This window comes from Tupaia chinensis, unplaced genomic scaffold (genome assembly GCF_000334495.1).
Source record: "Tupaia chinensis unplaced genomic scaffold, TupChi_1.0 Scaffold000628_1, whole genome shotgun sequence".
In the NCBI taxonomy this organism is placed as follows: Eukaryota; Metazoa; Chordata; class Mammalia; order Scandentia; family Tupaiidae; genus Tupaia; species Tupaia belangeri.
Window position 1 is genome coordinate 2,813,160 of NW_006160148.1, and position 3,796 is coordinate 2,816,955.

The 3,796-nt window shown below is 46.4% G+C and overlaps 1 long non-coding RNA gene across 3 annotated transcripts; it reads left to right on the top strand.

Annotated features, from left to right (window-relative positions):
* The first annotated feature begins 115 nt into the window (after positions 1 to 115).
* LOC102483155 (uncharacterized) lies at positions 116 to 2,153 on the top strand. Of its 3 annotated transcripts, none has more exons than XR_003551218.1 (4): positions 116 to 513; positions 708 to 1,151; positions 1,582 to 1,677; positions 2,117 to 2,153. It is a non-coding gene; the product is annotated as an uncharacterized LOC102483155 (long non-coding RNA). The 3 variants fall into 3 exon arrangements; XR_003551217.1 differs by having other exon boundaries at positions 209 to 737; positions 1,101 to 1,151; XR_336147.3 differs by having other exon boundaries at positions 241 to 1,151.
* Positions 2,154 to 3,796: the final 1,643 nt, after the last annotated feature.

The following is a 3,796-nucleotide window of genomic DNA, read 5'->3' on the forward strand; positions in this document are numbered from 1 at the left end:
GGGGCCTGCGCCGATGGCCCCGCCTCTGCCCGCCCACGTTCCCCGCGCACGAGACGCGCGCCGCCGCCACCCACGAGTTCCCCGGCTGCGCGCGCCGCCCCTTGCCCGCCCTCGACGGCTGCTATGGCAACGGCGCCCGGCTCCGCCTCCGGAGGGTTTGTTTGCACCATCTGCAGCTGTTGCTGCTGCCTGGCGCGGTGGCGCGAGCTGCCCTGCCCGGCCTGGCTCTAGCGGAGCTCGCGCTTCGCGGGGCTGTAGGCCCAGGCCCCTCGTCCACCCTCGGGGTCGCGCTCTGCTCTTGAGTGCGCTCTAGGTTATTTGCATAGGAGCCCGACATGCTGAAAACTGACCGTTTGTGTGTGTCCTGGAAAGTTGTGTACAAATCCCTTAGTTTCTTTGTCCTTAGGGGTTTATTAGCTTACGGAAAAACTACGAATTACCAAAGAAACCGTCCTTTGTGTTTTATAGGCTGAAGGGGATGCTAAAGGAGATAAAGCCAAGGTGAAGGACGAAGTAAGTATTGTTCCCTTGAAGGAGCCCTGTAAAGCCTGGGAGTTGTAAGACCAGGGCATTCCTTTGTTGGTAATAAATCGGAACCCCGAAATAAGGTCTGGGCACTTCCTATAGTTAGAACAAATGGACCCCAAACCTTGTTTTTCTTAAGCAGTTGATCTCTACTATTTCTAACTTTCTCGTTTTTTAAATAGCCACAGAGAAGATCTGCAAGGTTGTCTGCAGTAAGTATACATACTTTCAAGTTCTCATCCTTATCCGTGAACTAAAGCATTAAGAGATCTCCCTTGCTCTCCGCGAATTACAGTTGGGGGCTGGTTTTGAATGGTCTGCTCTTCTTTGGACTCTGATCTATTTGGAATGTGCTGGTTCTGAAATTGTGATGGCTAGAGCCAAAGTGGGACCCTTCAGAATGTTACTTGAGCAGATTTCTGAAGGTTGAGCATTCTCAAAAAGTCAGCCAGGTGAACTTGTAGAAAGTAGAAACTTCCAAGTAGTCGATGCGGTTGGTCGTTGGTTATGGGTAGTTTCCTTTTGTTCACTCCATTAATGCTCTCATTTGCTTTCTCTCCCTGCCACAAAAAAAGAAACCTGCTCCTCCAAAGCCAGAGCCCAAGCCTAAAAAGGCCCCTGCAAAGGTAAGTGGGGCTGGGAAACAGTGCTGACAAAGGATCGCTCACGTTCTCAGTGACGACTGTTCCTCAGCACCCTGGACTCGGTGGCGACTTGGGTAGTGAGTGTCGTAAACTGTTTGTATAATGTCACTTATTTGTGGCATTTGTAGCATTGGTTTCCTCCCAAGAAGTGCCGGCATCATTTTATAGGAAAGTGCATTTAAGTATTAAACACGCAAGTGTTTAGTTGGCTTGGTATCATTACCTAGATAGGAATTCTAGTTTACTGAAGGCTATAGCAAACTCGAGGTAATTTCGCCTAGGTCGATGAGTCATATCCATCAGTGAGGGTGTGTTTTTTAGTAAGCAGACCTGCCTTGTACTGAATTTTCCAGACCATATCCTGGTAGTGAGAAATAGGGGTAAAATGGCTGTATTTTTTCCATACCTCTAGAAGGGAGAGAAGGTACCCAAAGGAAAAAAGGGAAAAGCTGATGCTGGCAAGGATGGGAACAACCCTGCAGAAAACGGAGATGCCAAAACAGACCAGGTATGCTGCTGTCACATTTTTTATTGGGTCTGCTCATTCAGTTAGTTACTAATCCCCAAAACTTTACAAATGGATGTTTTTCTTGACTACGACACTCCAAGTGGGCCTTTCAGCCTAGAGTTGGTTTCTTCCCTGTTGACTTAAATCCTTAGTTCTTAGTTTCTGTTAAAGGGCCCTGTCATCCTGTTGTGGGGTTTCACATTTGTGCTGCACTAGAAGTCTTAAAAACTGGAACCACCTTAGATCCTCAAATTCTGTTGTCTCCTTTTTCCCAGTTTTATGGGACCCAGAGGGGAGGAGACTGACTGCTCTGGGCCTCAGTATCTTAAGTACCTGAGACCTGAGCTTTGGCCTGGGAACAAAAGGATGCTGTGGATGGACATGAGCAAAGAGAACTTCAGAAAATCTATATGTTGCATTAACTTCTTTTCTCTTTTAGGCACAGAAAGCTGAAGGTGCTGGAGATGCCAAGTGAAGTGTGTGCATTTTTGATAACTGTGTACTTCTGGTGACTGTACAGTTTGAAATACTATTTTTTATCAAGTTTTATAAAAATGCAGAATTTTGTTTTACCTTTTTTTTTTAAGCTATGTTGTTAGCACACAGAACACTTCATTGTTGTTTTTTGGGGAAGGGGCATTTGTCACTAATAGAATGTCTCTGAAGCTGGATTGATTTGGACATCTTTCCCTTCTAGTTTTGAGAGACTTCCTCTTGGCTCCCGAGAGGAGGGATTCCCTGACACACAGCCACCTTGGCACAGATGCCTTGTGGTGTGGAAAACTCAACATTTGCTTTTATGTCCTCTCCCTCTCTGCCTTCAGCATAGACTTAACTCCCTTACACCAGAGACCTGTGGGACCTGACCACAGGAAATTGGTTATGCCAGTATGTCAGGCAATCTGGACTTTCCAATGACATTGAGATGGCGTCCTTCAAAAGAGCAGCAGTTCCTTTTCTGTATTGTTGGATCTTCAGGTTGATATTCTGCCATTTTCATTTCCCGAAAGTCAGGGTCGGCTCGTGAAAAGTTGTTAAACAACATGCTAAATGTGAAATGTCAACCCTCACTCTAAACTTTCCCTGTTGAGAGCATCAAATGAAGACTTCATTGGGTTTTATAGTGGCTTTCTGATTTTGGTAGTCCATTGAAGAAGGGAGTTTGAAAGTTGTTGTATACTGTTAATGATTGTCTGCCCATGTCCTGCCTGAAATACCATGATTGTTTATGAAAAGTATCTTTAATAAAGCTGGATACAGTTTGGCTTGGAATGCTGCCTCTTGTCTTTTCCCGCAAGTGGGGGAACCTGCTTTCTCCCAAGTCTCTTGGGACAGGATGCATTCAGAGGTGAGGTGTGGTTCCCCATGTGGCCACATGATCTTTCGTGGACTTCTGGTCTCCATAACACATGGCGGGTTGAGTCAGGCAGGGTCCCGGCAGGGAGCAGAGAAGTGGTGTCGGTGCTTGGCTGTGCGGTGTTCCCTGAAGCGTGCTTTCACGTGCAGGTTTTTGGGTAGATCTTAGGTTTTGGCCTGGTAGCTAATAACGAGCTTCTCCACTTGGTCTATGTTTGTGATGTGTGAAATTGGTAATAAGTTAGCAGATTGAACTGTAGGCTGCCGCTAAGCAAGAGGGTGTAAGAGCGAGGCAGGCGATACTTCTAGGTAGACCTGCTAACGTGTCAGTAGGGACTCTCTGGTTGCTTTAGTTGGAGAGGAGCTTCGGAGGCCGAGCAGGTTGTCTGCCAGAGTGTAGAACTTGCAGTAAATTCATGTTTGCAATCCGCTCTCTCAGACCACTCAGCTGTATTTTTTATATTTTAAAGTACGTCAGAGGCTGTGAACTTGCCTTGTGTGTCAGAAAGGTGGAACGGGCGGTTAAAACTCTTAATAGGTCGTGCTGCTACACCCATTCTGTAGATGAGGAGACTCGGAGGTAAGACATTAGTTTAAAATTAACGCACATAATGAGCAAGGAAGTTGGGATCAAGCGCCCAACTTAGAATCATTTCAGATGTCTTAGAGTGGATTTCCTGAGAGTGGAATCGCAGGTTGGTATTTGAGCAGAAGTTGCCGAATTCAAGAGAGCTGCAGTTGGGTTTCTTTACTGATCGCTGAG